General features: G+C 43.5%; 1 protein-coding gene and 1 long non-coding RNA gene across 9 annotated transcripts in view; one reads left to right on the forward strand and one right to left on the reverse strand.

The window, feature by feature from the left end:
• LOC117867266 (collagen alpha-1(XXVII) chain B-like) overlaps positions 1-24,232 on the forward strand; it is a 261,780-nt gene that overhangs the window by 10,872 nt on the left and 226,676 nt on the right. For 3 of the 8 annotated variants that reach the window (XM_034752154.1, XM_034752155.1, XM_034752149.1), the window contains exon 1: positions 22,599-23,001. The gene's annotated coding sequence lies outside the window, so the exon portion shown is untranslated. Of the gene's footprint in view, positions 1-9,511; positions 9,574-10,537; positions 10,636-22,598; positions 23,002-24,232 lie in introns of those variants that run through there. The other 5 variants (XM_034752156.1, XM_034752153.1, XM_034752158.1 and 2 more) reach the window with 3 other exon arrangements.
• On the reverse strand, positions 1,326-24,031 carry LOC117867267. Its single transcript, XR_004643340.1, has 3 exons — positions 23,833-24,031; positions 21,193-21,349; positions 1,326-2,311 (listed from the first exon to the last, which is right to left on the reverse strand). It is a non-coding gene; the product is annotated as an uncharacterized LOC117867267 (long non-coding RNA).

The following is a 24,232-nucleotide window of genomic DNA, read 5'->3' on the forward strand; positions in this document are numbered from 1 at the left end:
GATTCGAAGGTGCAATTTCCATCTATGTTTAGGAACTGAACTAGAGGGCTCCAGTTTCCATTATTTAGACAGACTAATGTTGTTTTAAAGAGGCCTTTAGAGATGATCTCTCACGGTTCCACCAAGCCCTTTGTCAGAATGTACAGTTGTATCCAAGTCTATGGCATTAATTAAAATGGCAGGTTTGCATCTTTCTCCATCCCAGGCTGCTCTTTCACCATCTTGCAAAGTGACATTTCGGGCATGAAATTCCACTGTCTTTTTTTCCTTTCTCAGTTTTACAGCTGCTGTAAAAGTGTTGTAGGGCATAAATCACACTCTTGGTTTATCTAAAACAGTCGGCTAGTCTTGCCTCCGGCTTAAATCAAAGTACAGCAGAAAATCTCACACTTGGAATGAGACTGTGACACACTAACCCATGGTTTTAAGCTGAGTTGTTGTTTGAATGTTCCTTGGATTCCCTGACCTGACTCCTTCCTTGCCCCTACTTTTGTGTATGCACTTTCCCCCCCAGTCTCATATCTGCTTAGCGTGAAGGAGATGGGGGAGAAGGGACCTCATAAATCAGAATATTTGAAACCTGCCCCATCTTCAGTAAGCAATGGCCCCTCTCCTGAATAATCTCACTAGCTTCTCCACATCACCTAACACTGTTTGCTCAGTGTGGCTCAAATTTGAAAAGTGAGTTTGTAAAACTGTCCCTTCTCATTACTACAGCTGAGCAGGTGGGTTTTATATTGGTAAATTTCCGCCGTGTCTACACTGCAGCAGTTGTGATCATTGATCAACAAGCCAGTGTCCAGAACATCTCCCATTTCGTCCTTGTGTGTGTAGTGGGGCAAATGAACATCAGTCAGCCCATTGTATTCCCATAAATCAGTGATCATTGGGCCAATCACTTAATTAATATGGGCTCTTCTTTCCTCTGTGCTTGGCCAATGACTCTGAGAGGATTTTGTTGAGCTAGGTAAATACCAGCACTGTTAACCCTCTCACCTGGGATGTGTAGGTTAAACACTTACTATCATATTGTAGGCTCACTCCTTCTGTGATGGCCAATAAGAAGTGAGCCAATAACCATTTTGAAGCCTTCCAAGTTACGCCTCACTCTGGGTTTCCCAGTGCATCACCTTCTCTCTGTTTGTCTTTTAGATTGCGAGCTCTTCATGACAGGGACTGTCTTCATTTTGCACCTTGTAGAGGGCTAAGTGGTCGGCTGCAGGGGAGGAAGTGTGGGCCAGGCTGGGAGTAATGGAAAATTACTACCTTAAAATACTAAGAATTGAGCTGAAACATAAAGAAGGTTCCACAGAAACATAAAGCAGGTTTTTAATCTTGTACCCAAGTTGTCCACACACCCACAAACATATATACTGCATATACACACAGGATTCTACAGTAATCACCCTCAGCATTTAAGTTGCAGTGTGTTAGACCACCAACATTGCAAGCCTCAAGCATGCAAAAATTTGAATCAGCAGGAAGAACAAAAGGCATCTGGGTTTTAATGGCAGAGAAAGTCACCATTTTAATAACCAAGGTGCGTGTTCTCAGCTTTGACTTCTATCCTGGAAACAACATCCAGTGATTAATCTATTCCTGGCTTTGTTCTTTTTGTGACCAGGGAATTTGTCTATGGAGCACTTTATTTCCTGCTTTTGGAGAGAGTAAGCAAGGCTAATTATTCTGTAGCAAGCAAACTAGAAGTAGCCTGAATTCCTATAGTGGGGAGATGGAATCGATAACAAATTAGATGCAAATGTTTGTTGCCTAAAAGGCCATGTGCCAATATTGTAGCCTGTTTTAAAACAATTCAGCTGAGTAAAAGCTCTGTGTATGTTCTTCTGTCAGTTGGGATCTGCAGATCTGCTTTGTTTAGCTAAACAAAGCATTGGAGAGGCAGGACCTGATTTTTCTCTTCACCAGTGTAAATCAGGAATAGCTCCAGGACGGAGTTACAGGGGGTAAACTTGGTGTAAGTGAGATGAGAAACAGAGCAGTATGGGCTGCTGTTTCCAATAACCAGCCCATTAAGGTTTAGCTTGTGTTCTGTTTGCTTTGCCATTCCACAGCTGGGGATATTTCATCACATTTCCTTGGCCCCTGCTGTTCATAAGAGCACAGAATAGCGAGCCTCTGCCTATAAATGCTGCATTGCAGTCACAGATCCACATCTGTTTAAGCACTCCGTCCCGGGTCCACATTGCACTGGTTGTATCACTGTGGAGTACGTTTGTCTGCTGACTTCCTTGGAGCTTTTACTGCTGCTGGCTTCTGGGCACGTCTCACGTGGTGGTTTTTGATGGACTATCTGTAAAGCAAATGGAGTATCAGCTAGGATGTGCCTTGGACACTGGGCCTTGTTGTTAAGAGATGTTTCCTGGGTGTACTTGCCATGAAGTTCAGTGTGAAAAGGGTTAATTCACTCTACTGTATTTTGTCTTTACAAAAGCCTTTGGTCCATCCAGTGTGTCGGCTGGGGAATAGCTCACACCAAAGCATGTCCCGTAAACAATACAGGTAATGATTTCAAAAACTTGGCCTGCTAAACCCAGGGTTGTGAGTTCAATCCTTGAGGGGGCCACTTAGGGATCTGGGGCAAAATCAGTACTTGGTCCTGCTAGTGAAGGCAGGGGGCTGGACTCGATGACCTTTCAGGGTCCCTTCCAGTTCTATGAGATGGGTCTTTTTTTTTTTTTTTTTTTTTAAAATATGGAGATATACCTAAGATGTTCACCTACTGAGATCACTCCATTAAACTGGATGAACCCTCAGTGAGGAATAACTGCTGCATTGTAAAGACAACATCCAGCACAGGATCCACTGACGGCACGCAAAGCCAGGGAAACGCTTTCATTCAATTGAAAATAGAAGCGCGGGGACTTTAATCGTGCAATCTCTGCTCCTGACCCTGTGTCTTATATCAGAATGTCTTTGGGGCAAAGATTATCTGAATCAGGTCTATTGTCATTAATCTCATAATCCCTCCACACGCACCCCTTCTGGGAATGATTAAATATCAATACAGGCTATTGGCTACAGTAGGAAATAGGAAGTCGGAACTCCTGGGTCCTATTCCCAGATCTGTCGCTGACTTGCTGAGTGACTTTAGGTGATTCACTTAAAGCCAGGTTCTGACATGTATGCACCTTACTCTGTGAGCAGTCCCACTGGAATCTGTGGGATTACTTGAGAAGCAATACACTACATGAGTAAACTGGGCAGAATCCAGCCTTTAATCTGTGTACCTCAGCTTCTTTACCTGGAAGAGGTACAATACCCACCTGAAAAGGGTGTTAGAACATAAGAATGGCTGTATTGGGTCACACCAAAGGTCCATCTAGCCCACTGAATTACATAGTGAAGAAAGTGGCTCTTTTCTCCATACAAATCATTTTAGCCAGCAGTCCTGGTGCTAGGTGCTTGGAAGGGGTAACTGTATACAAACCCACCTTGTAAAAACAAGCTTTAAACTAGTTCTGTAAGGAGAGCCCCTCTCCCCAGCTTTGTCTCCCTAATGCCCACTGTGATCTGTGCAGGCAGGCAAGGCGTGCCTTCCTACTCTGGTGCTTTTAATAAGCAACTCCCAGTTGTGGGTGTTTGATGTCAGTTTGCTACCTTTACTTTGCGTGGTTAGTTCTGGCGAAGGGAAGATTAATCCTTCAGTGGGTGTTTGGTGTGTTAATAACTATGATTGAGTTTTTGTGGTTCCCTTTCAAATTCTGGAATCTATAATTTTCAGTAGACTATCATCCCAGTATTCCTAGATGGAAAGGGTGGTCTTTGGTGGTTTGCAGAAAAAATAAAAATAAAATAATAAAAATAAAATCAAAGCCATCGGTGCCACTTACAAATATTTTAATTCAATGTTTTCCTTTTTTTAAAGCTTGCATATCTTGCTCTTTTACCAAGTAACTTTGGGAGGGAAAGTCCTGTACAGAAACTTGCTTATGTCCCTTGGTTTTTCCTGACCTTCCATTATTAAACAAGTCAGGGTGAAGGGAAAAACAGCACAGACAAGCTGTTCATTATTTTCTTCACAAGCTGTCTCAGTGACACTGTATCTGGAACAGGCATTTTTTGTTGTTGTTGTTGTTTTTTTGCCTCCCATCATTTGAAATGCAAACTCTTGAAAACTTACAGAATGGAATGGGTGTTTAAAGAGAAGAAATGTGGGCTGAGGGATTGGGAAGCAGGATTCCTGGTTTCTTTTCCCTGCTCTGCCACTCATTTGCTGCATGACTTTGGACAAGTCATTTATGGCCTGATTTTTAGAGTCATGCTGAGCACGCACAGTTCCCATTGACCTCCTTTGGATCTATGAGTGCACAATGCCTTTGAAAATCAGGCCATTTAAACTTCTTGCATTTTCAGTATATCCATCTGTTAAACAGGGGAACATAACTTACCTGGCTCACACAGGTGTTAAATTTGAGATTGCATTCATAATTGTAAAGTACTTTGAGATCCTATGAGGAAAGGTGCATTAGAAATACCTGCCAAGTGTTGTTTGTAATAACAATCTATTCATCATGTGGTTGGTGGTGACTGGCGAGTTGTTGCGGCAAAAGGAGGGAGTAGTGGGAGGGTGAGCTGAGAACTACTTTCCCCCACATCATTAGTTAGCTCCTTGACTTAGTCTGACCATGGGGAGCGCTGTGGATAATATAGTAGAGAGAACAGTGTGTCTCCTCATCTGCCTTACTGCACAGGACAGGTACACTGATATGAATATTAAGAAAATATTAATGTTTATGCAAGGTTTTGGAGATGGAAAGTGTTAAGTATTATCACTTATTTATTCAATCAAGTTAGTTAATGCAAGACTTTTACAAAGAATGCAGATCTGAGCTACACACTAATTTAAAAAGTGCAGTTGAAATAGTTCAAAGAAAGGTAACTATAGTGATGCAATGAGAAGAGACTAGTGGAACTATTCCTTTCATCTTAAAACAACCACCACCACCTTAAGGAGTTAACATAACGAATCCCTATAAGTAACTCCACTGAAACAATATAAGAGAAAAAAAAACTGTTTAGGCTGGATTTAATATGGGAGCTGAAGCTGACAAAGGATAAATTTAGCTTAGACACAAAGAAAATCTTGAGGCTGATGAAGTCAGTTTGCCAATGGAAACATTTGTCTGATGATGCGCTAGTGAGATGCTCTATATGATGAGAGATGATCTCAGAGTTAAATCAGTTTAGTGGAAGAAACATTTGGTATCACTGTGTCTGGTTATTTTGGGGTACAAATCTCAAGCCTCGTCCACAATATATTTAAATCAATTACAAGACTCCCATTGACTTCAATGGGCGTTGGAAGAACAGTAGTGGAGAAAACAGACTTAAAAGCTGTTGATTTGGTCCCTATACTTGCCACCCTGTAATGATGCCACTGAAAATGACATCTGCGCAGCTAAATATTAAAAATATCTAAGGGCCAAATTCTGAACCCAGTTACACCAATGTAAATCTGAAGCAAACTCCACTGAAGGTAACTTCATTTACACCCCTGTAACTGTGAGTGGAGTTGGACCCTAGTACTTACTCTTCATATGGAGTATTGGAATTTTTTTCATCCTATTATGAAACTGTGCATGGAAACGTCTGCTCACAAGTAATGAGAAGTGTGAGGACGCTTCCCCAGTGGAACTGGGATCATTTTAAAGCTGGACCTAACAAAAAATAGGAAAACAAACACATTCAGTTTCCTAACATTTTATTTTTGTAATGTGAGCTAAAGTGGCCATGCTGTACAAGCACTTAAGCTCCTTTTAAAAAAAAAATGAAGACATTATTATGGAACAATCACTCTTTGATATTTACAAATATTCAAAACTAAGCACCTATCTGAAAATGCTGGGCTGAATTTTCTGCCAGTGTAAATGGGTGAAACTCTTGAAATGGGTGAAGTTATGTCAATTTATACCAAGAGGGAGGTGGACCCTCTAAGCCCCCCTGACATACGTTAACAAACAATATCAACTACACCCGGCAGCTAGTTCAGCAGCCCCTTTCCAACAGCCACAAGTAAAACACCCACAGCCCCCTTCTGGCTCAAGACTATAGATATCTTGAAGAAAGGGGATTGAAAGTCCCTTTTAGAAGGGGTTTAATACAAGAGTAATAGTGACCCTATTATCTAAGGTTAAACATTGAGATACTTTGGAAAGAAAATTCATAAATAAAAGAATAGCTTCTTGTTCCATCCTTAATCAAATCGGAGAGCTCCTAATCATGACAGCAGACATCAAATTACTCCAGTTGGCTACTAGGTTTGACTTTTCAGTATTAGCTACTTCCAAGCATTAGCGAGTTGCATGGGATTTGGCTGAGCTAAACTACCTCTGTGGACATAGGAGACGGGATCAGAGAAGCTAATGCTATGATTAGTTGCTTAAATTAGAGGGTTTATGATTCATACAGAACAGACATGCCCTGGAGACTAGATATGGGGAAATAAAGACCTACAAAGCAATTTGTCATAAGCAGGTAAAAAGCAAATCCCTTACTGAAAGATCTTTTCTTTAATGGAACTGCCTGCTAGGAGAAGTTGCATTTTGCAGTGGGCGTATACTGGTTTAAAAAAAAAAAAGTATTCAATTCAGAGCTTGATCCAAAGCCCATTGAAGTTAATGATAGCCTTTCCATGACTCTGGTATCTTTGGATTAGATATCTACATTGGGAGAGCAACAGCAACACCGATAAATTGGTTTAGACTACTGCTAGAATGCGAGCCACTTCCAATTCCTAAGTGTTCTGTCCAAATCTGAGAGGTGCCGAGTATACCTTGAGCTTTTAGTGGGAGTGGAAGGTATTCAGCACCTTACATGACGGGGCCTTTCTAAACAAATACAGTAAAAGGTCGATCACTGTACAATGTCCAGTGAACTTTTGTTCACTCTTGGAATCTCCTGCTGTGTGGTCACTGTCTGACGAATAGCATGCTATCCAATTATGTTTAAATTAAAAAAAAAAAAAAATCTTCCATAACATCAGTTTCAATCACTTCATTTTATTTCACTCTCCTCTGGGGAAGAAGGGATTCAGTTCACTGTTGGGTATATAAATATTGACTTAATTTTTTTGGAATTGGAGGAAGAGAGACACAACCAGGTCTCTCATTAGTCCTAATCCACACATCAGTAAATATTCAACTTCTGCAATGGACCCAGTTTGTAGAGCTTTACAAAATACTGTTGCCATTGTGGAGGGGTGGAGAGAGAGTGAGAGCACAGAAGTGAAGAGTTTGCTTGCTTCAAGAAAGAAGGCCTATTAGTCATGATGTAGATGTATAAATTTCCATATAACATAGTGGGCATTTCAGCACAGAATCCCAATAAGCCATAATATACTGTATTAATGTAAAGTGCCATACCAAAAAAATTAATATTAACCCTCAAATTCAACCATATGCATATGTAACTGGCTACTGTATTCCAGGAAATATGGTTGAATTTGAGGATTAATATTAATTTTTTTGGTATGGCATTTTATAGCCATATATATAACTGAAAAATTCCTAATGAACGTCACATATGAAGTTGGGACTGGTTGGGAAATAAAGTCACACTTCTTCCTGTAAATGGGATGTAGGATTTAGGATCTATTAGCAACTGCATAGGAAAATAAGACTCCTACAGTGCTCTTTATTTCAAAAACACAAAGATCTTGACACACAGGAGAGTTGCTATCGTTATCCCCATTTCATAGATAGGGAAACTGAGTCACAAAGGGGTGCTATAACTTGCCCAAGGTCACATAGTAGGTCAGTGCCGGAGCTAGGATCTCCTGGCACCAAGGGTAATGTCCTAGCCTTTGGACCACACTACTTCAAGACTGAGAAACCCTGTAGTTTGTCTGACACAACTGTTTAGAAGCCAGTTTGATACCTAACTATTGACTGATATCTAATAACCATATCACTTTCTTTGAGTTGCATCAGGATCAGTAAAACACTTTGATGAGCAATCTGCTGTAATATTCTTACATACAATTATGCAAGGAAACAATGCCATATCCGCAAATCTTAGTTTAGATTAAGTTAAAAAATTGCCTTTTATGGCTGTTTGGGATCATAATGCTACTCTCCATCTGGTCTCAGCCTTGCTTCATTTCTGCTCAGGCATATTTTTTTACCTTAATTCCTTCTTAACTGTGGTCTGCCGTGTCATCTCAGAAATCATGGAACGACCTCTGGTTATACTTGTTACTGTCTTCTTGAAATTCAGACATGGCTACCTTTTGATGCTTTTGAGCAGTTCAGTAAGGCTCCAATCCAACACCCATTGAAGGTGGCGGGAGTCCTTCCATTGACTTCAGTGGACATTAGATCAAGCCACAGAATCTCACTGTAACCAAGATCTTGCACTGATCTCTGTGCTGGTGCAACCCCATTGACTCCACTGCATGTGCACTGGTTGGCTGGCAGTCAGCATAATTACCTAGTTCTCTGCCTTTGCAGCCTGATTCTTCAGAGAGAATCTTGCAGTTTCCAATTCCAGTATCTCCGAAAGGACATAGCTGGGTTGGTCTCAACACCATACTTTTTTACAGCTAGAGTGATGGCCACTCTTTTGGCCAATATGCCAGGGACTGAACTAGGGATTTCCAGAAGTAAAAGCATGAGCTGCTAAAGCTTGAACTAAAGCTCTTTAGTTTGTGCTGTAACAATTCATATCCTCTGTGGATCAGGAACAAAGGGGCACCTGTAGCACACGCTCACCAGTGGCTTACACTAGCAGCAAACTGTCTTTTCATAATCTCCGGATTTCATTTTGATTAGGTGGTAAATTCTTCAAGGCAGGGACTCTCGTGTATTATGTGATTTACAGTACCGAGCACAATGGGTCCCAACCTGGTTATGGCATTTAGGCACTAACTCAGTATAAATGTTTAATCACCATTATTATTGTTCTCATCCACTTAAAACAAAAAACCACCATCAAACAAAATGTAAGATGATCAAAACTTAAATTACAGACTAGAGCATAGGGCTAATGTTAATAAAGACAAAGCTAGCAACTACTCTATTTCATAGCTACTCAGTAAGTTTTTGTTCTTCCATTTCTGCTGTAGTATTCCAAAGAGAGGGTTCTCAAATACACCTCTACCCCGATATAATGTGACCCAATATAACACAAATTCGGATATAATGCGGTAAAGCAGTGCTCTGGGGGGGCTGCCCACTGCGGTGGATCAAAGCAAGTTCGATATAACGCGGTTTCACCTATAACACGGTAAGATTTTTTGGCTCCCGAAGACAGTGTTATACCGAGGTAGAGGTGTACATTAATTCTTGCGTTGCTTTTGTATAACAAAGAACAAACAATGCTGCAAACAGGGAGACAATACATATAATTATATTGTGCTTTAATCTGATTAGGAGGATTTACATCTTATCTATCTTCTACAGTGGTGCTTTTAAAGCATTCAGCACATAACATAGTAGGAAGTGTAACCCCACTCGTCTCCCTTTACAGTACAGAAATATATTTTGATCAGTGAGCCTGGGCTGATATTGTCTCTTCCAAAGAGAAGATCCAGAGTAACTTTGGAGGTCTCCAAAGGTGAGGTTGCTCTTGGGGCAGTACTGCTAGGGGCAGGGCCGGCTCCAGGCACCAGCCCAGCAAGCAGGTGCTTGGGGCGGCCAAGGGGAAGGGGCGGCACGTCGGCTGTTTGGTGGCAATTCGGAGACGGGTCCCTCTTTGAGGGAAGCACCTGCCACCGAATTACCGCCAAAGAAGAAAGCGGCACGGTGGAGCTGCCGCCGGAGTACAGCCGATCGCAATTACGATTGCGGCTTTTTTTTTTTTTTTTTTCCCGCCGCTTGGGTCGGCAAAAACCCTAGAGCCAGTCCTGGCTAGGGGGAGAACAGATGCTTGGTTTCTGTAGCAAAAGAGCATTTTACTTGAACAATAAAATCAGGACAGCGCTTGGTTATGTCTCCACCAACGCAAAGTGTCATGAGCAAACTCCAGTCATTTGACATACAGAGTCAAATGTCCCCGTTGGTATTTGCTCATATATTAGTGCATTGATCAAGCACAACTGCAGGACTAGGGAAGAAGAATGATTGCTTTGCATGAGCAGCAGTGTGGCATATTCAAGTTTATTTTATTAAGGGAGGGGAAAGTTGGCCATGGCTATCTTCTGTTCATTTCTAAAAGTGATGCAGGATCATCATAGTCTGCCAACTGCCAAAGAAGGGCAGGAAAGCCTAATGTAACATCATATTTGGAGGATGTTGCTGCTAACAGTGCCGCTCCCCAGTATTTCCCAATAGTATAAGCCATTGGAAGAAGCCCAAGACCCATCTTAGAAACAGGTATCCAACCAAATGAGTCTAACGGAAAGGAATACTGCTGCAAGCAGACATTGTATCTGAGAGGTGACACCCCAAATAAAGACACTTAGGAACATCTAGGAACTGAGATATCTAGGGACTGCCTACATGACATATCTAAGTGTACTAGTGTGCTGTGGTCTGGCATGGTTTGGGGTGTCTGTCTAATAATGTGTTTCTTGTTACAGCCAGCTCATGACCCATGAAATTGCAATTCACCTCTTCTGCATAACAATAGAAGAATACAATAGAGGCCTGAGCAGCCACCTGCACTTCCATAAAAAAGGTAGGCTTGGATTTGTTTCACTGCACTGTGATTTATTTCATTCCATGGACAAGGCCTAGGTTAATAACTAACCATTATTCCAGCCTCCTGTCATGCTGTCCAGCCCAATGTGATGCGGTAACAGGAATGCACACACAATCCATCCTTGCAGGGCATGGCATCTCAGCAGCAGTGGTCAAAGAACAATGGCTTTTATTGTTCCAGCAACAAATTTAAAACATTTCACATCAAATGGCTGCATGAGTTCAAACATGTCACCACTAGTCTACTGTATCGCCAAGCAAACCGGAAGGCACAAAATGGGGTGGAATTTATAAAAATGGCCGCTGAGGAAGAAAACCCTCCACCAGACAGTAGCTGTGATCCATACATGGCAGCTCCTGTACCATAAAGCTTGTTCCTGATGAACTATTAATGAGAGACATACTAGTAGCACATAACAGTTCCTTGAATCACTAGAGGAGCCCAACAGTGATGCCTGGCATAAAAATAGAATTTCACAAATACAACAAAAGAAATGTTTTGTTCTTAATTCTGCAGCAAATACAGGTCCCTGAATAATATGATGTCACGACTGAAATTGGAAAAGAAGGAAGGAAGGAACAAGAGAGATCTTCCTTAGAGCATTTAAGTATCCGCTAAAATTTGACCCAGGACCCAAATTCTGCCCTCACTCAAACCTTGATCCTCTAATGAGCTGAGCACAGGTAGAGCCCCCAGTAACTTCAGCAGTGCTCTGCACATGTGCAGGGGTCTGCTTGTGCATGGTTCATTGCAGGGTACTGGGCATGGGTGGATAAATTGGGGAAGGATTTGGTCCCGGTTCTGTACAAAGAACTGACTGGAACTGGTAACCTATGGAAGACACAATCAGTACAGGAAGATGAGGCTGAATGGGAAAGCCACAAAGAAACTGAGTGGTACTGCAAAGAGAACTGGTAACACACTCAAGTGCAACATAGGAACAATGTGCCAGATTCACTGCTTACATAAGCTGCATTGACTTCAATGGAGATGCACCTATTTACTCCCGCAGCAAACAGGGCCCTACATCCTCACTCCTATGTCATCAGAAAGTAAAGGAGCAACTGAATCATTCCCTCATCCACCAGCTAAAAGTTTTGAGTTATAGACGTTGGGGCCTGATTGTCCCATCAGTTGTGGGAAAACAACTCATGATGAAGTTAATGTTCAACTGACAGGGTAATTGGGTCCTTAATATGTAATAGACCAATATTTGGAGAGCAAGGGTGGGTGTCTGAAAGTGAGGCATGTAATTGCAAAGATTAGACTTGCTGTTCCTTTAGAGCTGGAACAAACTGTTACAAAAAGCACCAGAAATTACTGCTGCAAAGAGAAACGCAGACCATTCTGGCTCCTGTTACGAATAAAGGATGAAACAAAGGATGGTGCTTACATATCACTCCCTGGGGTGATTATCTCACCTTTACAGACTATGCTAAGCCATAGATACAGGATGCCCTGGGCCAAGCTGTGTCCCGTGCAAATCCAGTTGACTTCAGTGGCCTGTGGCGTGTATCAGACCAACAAAAGGAGGTGAGATGGGATAAAGAGCCTTTCACCTCTAGGTCAGTGATTCACATCCAGCCCAGGATGGCAGAGATCTAAATTAGTTTCCCTGCTGATAGGTTTGGTGATTTATGTGAAATTGAGCCCCATGGGTATCAAAGCCCACTGAGCAGATGCAGGATCAGGGCCTAAATGAGCCACCCTGGAGACTAAGGTTTTTATAATTTCCAAACAGGTACTGCGTGGACATGGCAAGCTTCATCCCATACCAGTGTACTATACTAGTGATCTAGAGGGACGATCTATAGCACAGAGAGGAGAGTTCAGTTTCCATGGCTCATTTCAGTCTTCGTCTCCTTTGGTCTTGCAGAGACTGCTTAACCTCCATGGTGGTAGCTTTTTATGATGTAGACTAGAATAATTTCAATGTCATCTAAGCCACCAAAAAACTTAGTCAACAGAGAAACAAATTTAGATGTCTACCAACCTGGGCTGGATTTGAATCATCAACCAAGAGGAGGTAAAAGGCTCTGCATTCCAGCTCACCACCTTTTGTGGTCTGATACATGCCACAGGCCTTTCCTGTGCCTCAGATTTCAGGCTGCTTACGCCCTTTGCCTGGTCTTGTTGCAACTTTAAATCTGAATAAGGCACTTAGATAAATTAGATCTAAACATATCTGTGAATTTTGGGGTCAGTAAGTGATTCAAGATGCCTTTCAGAACTTGTACTAAGATGACTGGCTCAGGTAAAAATGCACTGTGATTCAATGAGAATGTCATTAGGACCAAGCCAAACTGGAGGAAGGCAAGTCCAGGTTAGCTTCTGGAATTCAACTTTTGCTTGAAGTCAGATACTGTCAGTTGTATAGCACAGCTGTAATGCACACTTTCCTGTCACTCCTGGGCTTTTTCTCACTTGGTCTACATGAAAAGCAAGGCTGTGAAACGATTTTAATAAAAGCCTTGATGCTTAACCAGATTCCAAGTTATGGATCCAAAGGACAGATGGGTTTGGATTCTCCTGGAAGCCAACTAAATATGGAGAAATATTTTAAATGCTATATGTATTCAACCAGTAATGATTATATACTGGTTTTTTTAAGGCATATTTTCTGCAAGGTTAAAATCTCTTGTATAAAAAATAATCCTTATGGATAAGTCCTTAGATTATTTAAATAGATTTTTAAAAATCCAGTGCACTTTTCACTATTTTGGTGTGTGTATGTGGTTTTTGGTGGTGGTGGTTTCTTCATTTCTCAGTTTGGCTAAGTAATGAACCTAGAACAGAGCCTGTGTGAGAACGGTAAACTTCAGTTTTGTTTTTGTTGAGTTTTGGTTTCTCATGCAATGCCACTATGCTGATGGATCTGAATTAGCAATACCTGCATTATTTTAACTTTTTTGTAATGACTTCCATTGAAATTTGGTTTAAACAAAATCTGAAGTTATTTCTAGTCGTACTGTTTTGCAGCTTCTCCCTTTATGAAGAAAGTCTAAATTCTGAATCTCTGTTTCGTTGGCAGTAGGTATTGCTGATATGGTACTGGGGCTTATTTTATCTAAGGCCTTGGCTACACTGGCGCTGTACAGCGCTGCAACTTGCTGCGCTCAGGGGTGTGAAAAAACACCCTCTTGAGCGCAGCGAGTGCAGCGCTGGAAAGCACCAGTGTAATCAGAGCCTGCAGCGCTGCACGCTCGCTTGCAGTGCTGCAAGCTATTCCCCTCAGAGAAGTGGAGTACATACAGCGCTGCTGGTGGCGCGACTACACTCGTGCTTCACAGCACTGCCACGGCAGCGCTGGGAAGTCCCGAGTGTAGCCAAGGCCTAAGCTAATTTACCTCTCTACTTTTAAGATGACAATACTGTGATTGCACCCAAGTCCACAGCCTACAAATGCTTATCTATGTGCTTAGCTTGCTTTTATGTGACTACTCATGTGATTAAGAGAAGCATGTGAGGAAGCATTTGCAAAATTGTGTCCCAAGTCTATTTCATTATAGGTCCTAGAGAAACTGATGTATATCCCAAGAGCTGGGAACTGCAGTGTTGTTAATGTGCCAGTGAGAGCTATGCATAAGTTTCTACCTCTACCTTTCTTTAACCTTTGCTCTGTTGTTTTGTCTTTTGTATATTATAGCACTGTACTGAAAAGCATCACCATCACTCTTCCAACTGATGGATTTTTGGGGAAGGAAAGTTTGGTAGAGTTAAGGTTGACTGGTCTTGGAGGGGATGTGCAGTTATAGGGGCAGGGGGAAGAAAGGGGTGTGTTGCATTTTAAGAATGATCAAATGTATCATTTCCCTTAGTGATTAAGGTTCAATCCTGCAAGCTGATCTTCAGTTAGACCCTTGCTCCCATGACTTCAGTGGGTTGCTGCATGAGCTTTGGGGCTTTCTGGGAAAAGCAGCTTGCAAAGGGTCAGGTCCTGAATTGCTCATGTGGTATCAATTATCTAGATATGTATGTACACATTTAGAAGTCTGTACATTGCTCTTACTCATATGCCTTCTGTGTGAGAGAACAATGAAATGTGAGATCATCTGAATCTGTCACTGAAATAACCTGAATATAATGAGCTTTTGGTTGCTTCGAGCCTTCTCTTAAAACAAACAAAGAAATTAAATGCAAACACTTCAGAGCAAAGTTATGGATGAGACTTTACACCCCATAGAAGTCAGGTGATACAAAGCCATAGTTCCTAAAAGCAACTGTAACTCAGCCAGATTGCATACATATATTACAGAAGAAAAGTACTCAGCATATACAATAATAGAACATATATTTTATGTACAAGGGGGGCTGAGTTATGGTGGAAACCATAATTTTGGACCAGATTTTGAGATCATTTCAAACAAAACTCCCATTGCTCAAGAAATGTTCACAGAACTTGGTCCTTTGAATTTTCTGACTTATATGCATCTATCTTATTGTTTATGGCTTTGCATCCAAGTACTTAAGGTGGTTTAATGTCAATCTCACTTGCAGCTAGATTTTCAAGAGTGGCTTCTGTCAAAGTCAGACTCAGGACTCACAATTTGTCAGACCACTCTGTTTATTAGCAAAAGCGCTTCTGCTAATATACCCAGATAATGTGAGTGCCATCCAAGGCCCAAACTACCTTTCTTTATACAGATAAAAAGGGTGTAAACTTAACAAGATGACAAAGGGAGCAGAACTGATACGTTTTACCTGGGGCTAGACACACACATCTTATTTCCTTATTAACTCTTACCGATCTCCTATTAATGTCCCACCATTAGCTTAAGTGGACCCATTGTTCAATACCTTAATGTTTCTTTTCCTGTCAACTTTATCTCAACATTCCTCATTCCTGCTTAAAGGAACATACAACATTTCTTTAATCCATTCTACTTTTACAATATAATTCATTCTACTTTCACAATCCCTCCTTTTGGTCAATGACCAACAATTACTGGGTTCCACATATTAACCGTTCTTTGTCTTTTTGTTCATCCGCAATATTTAAAAGCATCATATTAGCACTCTGGTTTGGGGTAGCTACCTGTGTGGCATGTCTTGCAAAATTTTGGATACCACGGGAGATTAACTGAAAACATAAATCCCCAAAATTATTAGGATTTCAAACAGGATAGTCAGGGCTCCCTGAAACAACCAACTTCCTATGCCAGAGAAATTGAACAGGTTACTTAACCATTTCCATAAAGAACTCAGCTCTTTATGGGGAAGATATGCGATCTGTTTATACACAGAACGTTCTTTTCCAATGAGAGCACAGGTCCTTCCTTTAGCCACCAGCACTATGTCCAATGCCTGATGGTTTTGGAGGGCCATTTGTCGGACCGCCCCTATTTCTTTGGCCACGGCTCTTAAACTTTCTCCGGTTTTATTTGCCATTATTTTAACTACTGCGTGTAACCTCAGGAGCCTTTTTGCATGGTGTATTACTCCCCCAAGTGGGATAAAGGAACTGCCAATGGCCTCTTTCCAAGTTAAGGGGCTTATGTTATTTACATACCATTGGGCATCTTTTAAGTCTCTTCTTTTTCGCCTGAAATTACGGAGGCGTTCTCGTGGGAAGGACTCTAGCACTCGGAATTGTGGGAAGAGTTGGGCAGGATAAAAGATACCTGGCCAGTTAGCTGGTAACGCAGTATAAGCTTTGGTCCCACAAACCCAATGATGGCCTATTAAGGCCGGGAAGGGTCGGTTGCACTTACTTGTTATATAGGTGCCTGCAAAGGAGGAGTAATATCCCCCAAAGGGCACATGGTAATTCTCCTTACGAGGAGTGATGTTATTTGCATGGCATTGAAAGACTGTATTGTCCTCACTAAGGTTACTGTAGGGGGAAAGTGAGATTGATTTTTCTGTTTTATCCCAGGTTGAGAAAAAGTTCATATTCCCATACCCGGCCCGCCACTTTTTAGTTTTGTTCAAATAATCCCATACACCATTGGCCACAATACGCTGAAGGCAACTGCTTTTTCCCATTACACACCCAACACCAATGACCTTTTCCCTCCACCACACTTAGGATATATCCAGACTACCCGCTGAATCAGTGGGTAGTAATCGATCTATCAGGGATTGATATATCGCGTCTCGTCTAGATGCGATATATCGATCCCCGAATGCTCTCCCGTCGATTCTGGAACTCCACCAGGGCGAGCGGCGGTAGCGGAGTCGACGGGGGAGCCATGGATATCGATCCCGTGCCGTGAGGACCCGAGGTAAGTCGAAATAAGATATGTCGACTTCAGCTACGCTATTCCCATAGCTGAAGTTGCATATCTTACATCGACCCCTCTCCCCCAGCGTAGACCAGCCCTTATCCATTTAGATACATTTATTTCCATCGCTTTCCAAGTGTCATTGCTGTTCCATGTTTTGTTAAACGGACGAGGTCCTCCAGTGAGGTCTGGGGAATTGAGTGGGATTGCCAGGACAGGAACACCAGCTTGAGAGTGGGCTGGGATGTGGCTGCAGACCCAGCAATTAGAGATATTAAGGTTCTGAGCTATTCACACTTGTTGCTGAATAAAAGAATTGTTATCGTGGACTCCCCAGACCTTGAGACACCAGCAGCCAAGGAACAGGCGCCACCAGAGGCGCATGTTGGAGGCAAGGCCCTTCTGGTTCTGACAACCTCAACTGAGGGAACCGCAGTCACGGTTTTGCGTCCACCAGGCAGCGAGCGCTAGGCTCGATACTGCTTCCTTTTTTTTTTTTTGACCTTGCTTTAGGTCGTAGTCTGCTTCTGGCAACCCTTACAAGAGCGTAGATTGTAAGGTATTCCAGGCTGTTTCTCTACGTCTTCTTCTGGAGTCAAAATTGTCTCTGCGTGGTCCTGAGGTGATGATGGGTTCGCTGGGGGTGGTGCCTTTTTACACTGTGAAGCATATATCCAGGCTGCGATGCCAGATAGTTTAACAACCGTCTGGGTAGTGAGCGGTACCAGATGAGGACCCTTCCGCCGGGGCTTCAAAGCGTGTTTTCGATGATGGTGCCGTACGTAGACCCAATCACCTGGCTTGAGGTCATGGCAAGCGTCAGAGGTGGGTTCCGTCGGCCAGGCCGCTCGAACCGTGAATGGAAGTGACTTACGGCTTGCATTAATCCCTTGCAATATTGAAGGCGCGTACTGTGAGTCAAGTTTAAGTCTGGGACTGGAGTAATGGTAGCCATAGCTTGCATAGGGCGTTCCATAACTATTTCAAAAGGACTCAATTTATGCCTTTGGGATGGAGTGGATTGCATTTCCATAAGGGCCCATGGTAAAGCTGCTGGCCAGCTTAACCCGGTAGAGTTACAAATTTTAGCAAGCTTATTTTTAAGTACACCATTTTGTCTATCAACTGCACCTGCGCTCTGTGGGTGGTAGGGACAGTGCAACAGGTGTAATATACGATCCAGGTGTTCAACAAGTTGAACAAAATGTGTACCCCGGTCACTGGACAGAGTGGCAGGAATTCCCTTGGCAGGCATAATATGATTTAACAAACATTTGACAACAGACAGTGAGTCAGCCTTGCGACAAGGAAAGGCTTCAATCCAACTAGAAAATAAACATACCATAACCAAAATAAATTCATATTGTTGACACTTAGGCATTTGTACAAAATCAAGTTGCCAATGCAAGAATGGTGCTTGGGGTAGGCCCCGGAACCCCTGAGCCACTTTTACAGGTTTACCAATATTGTGGCTTTGACAAGTGGTACAGGTGGCACAGTGGTGGGCTGCAAAAGAGCTGAAATGGGGGGCCCACCATCCTGCCTTAGTTACAGCAGAGACCATCCCCTCCTTTCCAACAAGCGAAACACCATGTAGTAGGGCGGCCAGAGACGTGTAGAGTGAAAAGGGGGCCACAAAGGCGCCGGTAGGTGAACGCCAAAGGGAATCAGGATGTAGAGAGCAAACTTGGGCAACCCAAAAGTCTTTTTCAGCTTCTGGGGCAGAGTCTTGGAGCAGGGTGAGGTTAGTGAGGGACAGCGGTGGTATAGAAACAGAAAGGGAACCTAGAAACGCATCTGGGGAAGGTTTTATGGCAGCAGCATGTTTAGCAGAGGCGTCAGCAAATGTGTTACCCTTAGCAACATCAGTATCCGCCATCGAATGGGCACTTAATAGCTAGGGCAGACGGAAGTAAACCTGCATACAGGAGAGCAGCGATGTATGGGCCATTTTTAATAGGGGTGCCAGCGGAAGTAAGGAAATCCCGAGCTTGCCAGAGGGTGCCAAAATTATGTACAACCCCAAAAGCGTAGCGGGAGTCAGCGTAAATGGTGGCGGAGCATCCCTCCACCAAAAAGCAGGCACGGGCGAGGGCAACTAATTCGGCAACTTGCGCTGAGGTCACAGAAGGTAAAGGCGCAACTTTTAGGGTTTTAGAGAGTGACGCCACAGCGTATCCTGCAAGGAGACGACCTTAGTTGCCTTGAAAACAGGAACCATTAGTAAACAAAACCAGGTCAGAGTTAGGGAGCGGGACATTAGAAAGGTCTGAACGCGGGACAGTGACAGCAGAAACAGTTGCAAGGCAGTTGTGGGGTTTACCATTATCAGACAAAGGAAGGAGAGTGGCAGGGTTTAACTGAGAATAACGTTTCATGGTGATATACGAAGCCAATAGCAGTAAAAGTTTGTACCTGGTAAGGCGGGCGGAGGAGAGGTGGGCTGTGTTACGTTGTAGCAGAAGAGTTTCCACAGAGTGAGGAACCATGAGGGTAAGAGGAGAGTGGAGGACAAGGGATTTAGACATTTTGACTAGGCGTGCCGTGGCAGCCACAGCGCGCAGGCAGGGGGGCAAGCCTTGGGCAACAGGGTTCAAAGAGGCAGAGAAATAAGTCACTGGGCGGTTTTTGTCTTTGTGCATCTGAGTGAGAACACCAAGTGCACACCCAGATTGCTTGTGGCAGAAAAGGGTAAAAGGCTTAGAATAGTCAGGCAGCCCTAAAGCGGGGGCAGAAGCCAAACCCTGTTTGAGGGAAACAAAGGCAGAGTCGGCCTCAAGGGGCCACGGCATGGGGTCAGGCACAGAGAATTGAGTGAGTTCCTGGAGAGGTTTTGCAAGGGAGGCATATTGGGGATCTATTGCCTGCAAAATCCAGCTATGCTCAAAAACTTCTGGACCTGGCGTGGGAAGCGGGGTCGGGGAAAGCCAAGGATAGCTTGGACGTGGGCGGGAGAAAGTGTACAGGAACCCTGGGAGAGGAGAAAGCCAAGGTATGTGACAGGCTTGACAGAGCTGTAGCTTAGAGCGAGAAGCCTTGTGACCCTTGTTTGCTGAGGCAGTAAGGAGCACTAAAGAATCAGTTTCTGAGGCAGATAATGAAGGGGAACAGAGGAGTAGATTATCTACATATTGGACTTGTGTGGACCCGGACGGGAAAAAAAGGTCAGCGAGGTCTTGGGCTAATGCTTGGGAAAAGTAAGATGGGCTTTCAGTATACCCCTGAGGGAGTGTGGTCCATGTGTACTGTTGCCCCTTATAAGAAAAGGCAAAAAGATACTGGGAATCAGGGTGAACTGGGACAGAAAAGAAAGCAGAGCACAAATCAACAACAGTAAAATGAGTTGCACCTGGTGGGATAGAAGCCAGAATTGTTGCTGTGTTAGAGACAACAGGAAAGGCGGATATGACGATGCAGTTAATGGCTTGAAGATCCTGAACAAACTGCCACGATTTACCATTAGCTTTTTGAACTGGGAGGATAGGGGTGTTACAGGGGCTGGAGCAGGGGACAATAATGCCTTGTTCCCGCAGGGTGGTCATGACCGGAGCAATGCCAGCCTCTGCTTCAGGATTTAAAGGTTATTGAGACAGGCGAGGCAGGGGTTTGGAGGAGTCAACAGTAATGCAGACGGGGTCAGTATTTAAGCGGCCCACTTCAGATGGGTGGGTTGGCCACAGAGAAGATGGGACCTGCGAAATTAGGTGTTTAAGGGACCGGAGTGGAAAGGGAAGTTTTAGACAGCAGGGAGGCCACAGAATTACTCAGAGAGGACTGGGGGATTTGTAAGTAGTCACCATCCGGGGAACAGTAGATGGTACAGCCAAGTTTACATAACAGATCCCAACAGTGGCCACTGAGTTTTGGGATTCTCCTGAGTTAACCTAGACCATTTTTCAAGAAATTTACAGGAGTCCGGACCCTTCCTAAAATGCATAAAATGAGCCGGTGTTCCTTTAGGGAACTGTCCTGACTTAGACGTCTGGTTACCCATACAGGAGGACTTCACACACACGAATCGCACAAGAAGGAAATTCGGGTTCGTCAGAGCGATGCCCGGTGCAACACACAAAAGGAGCCCACACGCTACTGCCTCAATCGCCCTTGCTTTCACACCAAGGGTTTTACCCAAGGCGCAGTGCGGCTGCGATTGTGCAGATTTCACTCATTCAGACCACGGAGACAGGAACCCCTTGGTCGGCCGATCCCCGGAAGGAAACGGCGCCCAGACTCAAACACTCCACAGGGAGGACGGATAGACACAGAGACAGGACAGTCCTCAGTCTGGACAAAACAGAGAAATAATTACCTGACCAGATTCCTGATGTCAGATCCCGGGATCCCTACCAGAACAGAGTGGGAACCAACAGGTTCGCTGGTGTAGACTTCACTGTGGTCGTGCACTTTTCCGTTCTGGCAGAGGACCGCTCGGGCCAAATGCCCCGGTGCCGGCTGCCACGGTCATCCTGCAAAAACGGTCAGGAATCACATGGCTCCAGCGAAGATGGTTGCCATCTCGATAGGACCTCCAAATTCTCAAAGTCAGACTCAGGACTTACAATTTGTCAGACCACTCTGTTTATTAGCAAAAGCGCTTCTGCTAATTCACCCAGATAATGTGAGTGCCATCCAAGGCCCAAACTACCTTTCTTTATACAGATAAAAAGGGTGTAAACTTAACAAGATGACAAAGGGAACAGAACTGATAAATTTTACCTGGGGCTAGACACACACATCTTATTTCCTTATTAACTCGTACCGATCTCCTGTTAATGTCCCACCATTAGCTTAAGTGGACCCATTGTTCAATACCTTAATGTTTCTTTTCCTGTCAACTTTATCTCAACATTCCTCATTCCTGCTTAAAGGAACATACAACATTTCTTTAATCCAGTCTACTTTTACAATATGATTCATTCTACTTTCACACCTCCAACGTGTGTGCCTTCAGTTTGGGTGCCCATGCCCAACTTGAGTTGCCTTGGGTCTGACATTCAGAGGGATCGAGCATCCACGGCTGCCACTGACTTCCATTGCAGTTTGGGATGCTTTATGCTCTCTGTATGTGTGTATATATATCTCCTCATTATATGTTCCATTCTATATGCATCCGAAGAAGTGGGCTGTAGTCCACGAAAGCTTATGCTCTAATAAATTTGTTAGTCTCTAAGGTGCCACAAGTACTCCTGTTCTTCTTTTTGCGGTCTCACATTGGAAACCCAAAACCGTTTAGTGTCTGATCTGGTGAGGTGCAGAGTGTCCTTGACTCCCATTCAGTGAAGAGCATCTTGCAGGACCTGGCTCTTGCATCGTAACCCTTATGGTGCAGGGGGTCATGTCTTCCTGTCTGCCTGGTGCAGTTCTAAACACTTGATAATAAATAGGTGTTTTATATTTAGTATTATTTTGTGTCCAGGTCTCTCTAGCTTCCCTGCTGCATCCCCTTATCCTTCCCTTCCCAGTCCTCCTCTGTCTCTCTCCCCTCTTAGTGTGTCCCCCGAACCTCATTCCCTTTTGGGAAGTCACTGTGTCCCTGAGTGATACTCTGTGTCCAGCCTTCCTCTGTGGGTTCCTTTGTATATTTCAGTGCAGTGTGGACCCTGCCCCCTGGAGGCTGGATCCTGGCTCATTAGCTGAATGTTTGCTGAAATCGGACACCTGGTGCACTTGAGCCAAAGCAGAGCCCCTGGTTGCAGCTATTTAAGAAGGACAAGGGCAGTCTTTTATAATTTCCACCTCTCTTCACATCTGAAGGCTTCCAAGCTCCATGTCCCTTCAAGGCCAGCGCCTGCTCCCAAACCATCCTCCTCACTGACTCAGAGCAACATCCATGAGCCACCAAAAGAGAAGCAGCCCTGGGAAAATCGGTCTGCAAAAATCCTGGGACAGGATTATCTGTTGAACTTGGGGGAACAGGAACTTGCCAGGAAGGTTTGGACCTGTCAAGGCCAATGACCCAAGGAGGTGCTTGATGCTGTCTGGCCCTGAGCTCTGGAGTCATGGTGTGATTTAAAGAAAAAAAAATCAGAATTTTTTTTTTAAGTTGCTGGGACAAATGAATACAAATGAATTTAGGGGCTGGAAGGAGAGATTGCACAGCCTCTCACCTTACCACAAAGTAAGTGTCAAAGACAGAAAAGCAAAGAGGGGGGGGGGAGAAGATTTGAAGAGGGGAGTGGATCAGGGAAAGGGGACAATAATCCAATAAACTGGTAAACTGAGGCTTGGGGAATCAGAGCAGAAAACAGCTTCTTAAAGTGTCTGACTCTTACAATTGTAGTTTTAACTTGTCAGGGTTCTAATTTCTATGCAAGCCACCTGTGTTGCAGTGAATCTAACAGCCAATCTCCCCCTCCCCTTTCTCCCTGGTACTCAAGTGATTCTTTGCCTGCCCTGTTGAACTGACTGGGGTTGTTGGGGGTTGTTGTTTTTTTGGGTTTTTTTTGTTACACATGCTTGACGAAATGCATGTCTGGAACACTAACCTAGGTCTATACATGGGAATTTGGGAGAGTGATTCATACTTTGCTAGCAGTAATTAGAAGGTTGATCTCATACAGCTGGAGAAGGTAGTGCCTTCGAGATCACTTTATATGCACAGAATCACCCAAAGTTTCTTTTCTTTTCTAATTATACAAAGCTTTGGAATGATGACTTGTGACTCTCTAATTTCTAAAGAGATCCTAGGTAAGAATGACATCAATTCCTATGCTCTGTATTTTGTGTGCTTTAGTATGGGTAAAGAAGTGTGTGCAACACAGAGATTGTGGAGAGGTGAGAGCTCCTTGCATTCCAATCACCTGTTGTATCAACTTGCCTGTTCCAAAAGCAGAAAACACAGAAAGAGGAGAGGGGGTAGCGGTCCCTTTTTTGCTTAGGGCCCTCAGTCATCTGCACAATCTAAACTACCTTTTCAAAGCACTCAGCAAAAGAAAAATCTTTAAAGTACCTTTGACTTTGCCATCAGATGGTGAGAACAGTTGAGGCAACTTGTGGGTCAGTCCTGCCAGAGGTTTTCTTTTCAGGTTTTCCATTCCTGGTGAAAGATGAATTGCTCGGTTTGAATGTAACCTTTGTTAATTTCCCTCTGCAGGCCAGAGAGGGGTTTGAATGGAGTTTCTCTATTTATTTTCTCCTGGGATAGACTGGTGGGGGTCGGTTGGTTGTTTTGTGTGTGTGTGTGTGTGTGTGTGTGTGTCTTGAGCTCTTCTGGCTGATATATATAATTTTTTAGTGCTTCACTTCAGTGTTACAGAGGAGGGCAGCAGAGAGAGGCAGCAGAAACATCCTTAAATAATTTTCATTTCTCAAAATCTGCCTTTTTCCCTCTTTTCTCTAAGTCCAGAGAA

Source organism: Trachemys scripta, chromosome 17 (genome assembly GCF_013100865.1).
Source record: "Trachemys scripta elegans isolate TJP31775 chromosome 17, CAS_Tse_1.0, whole genome shotgun sequence".
In the NCBI taxonomy this organism is placed as follows: Eukaryota; Metazoa; Chordata; order Testudines; family Emydidae; genus Trachemys; species Trachemys scripta.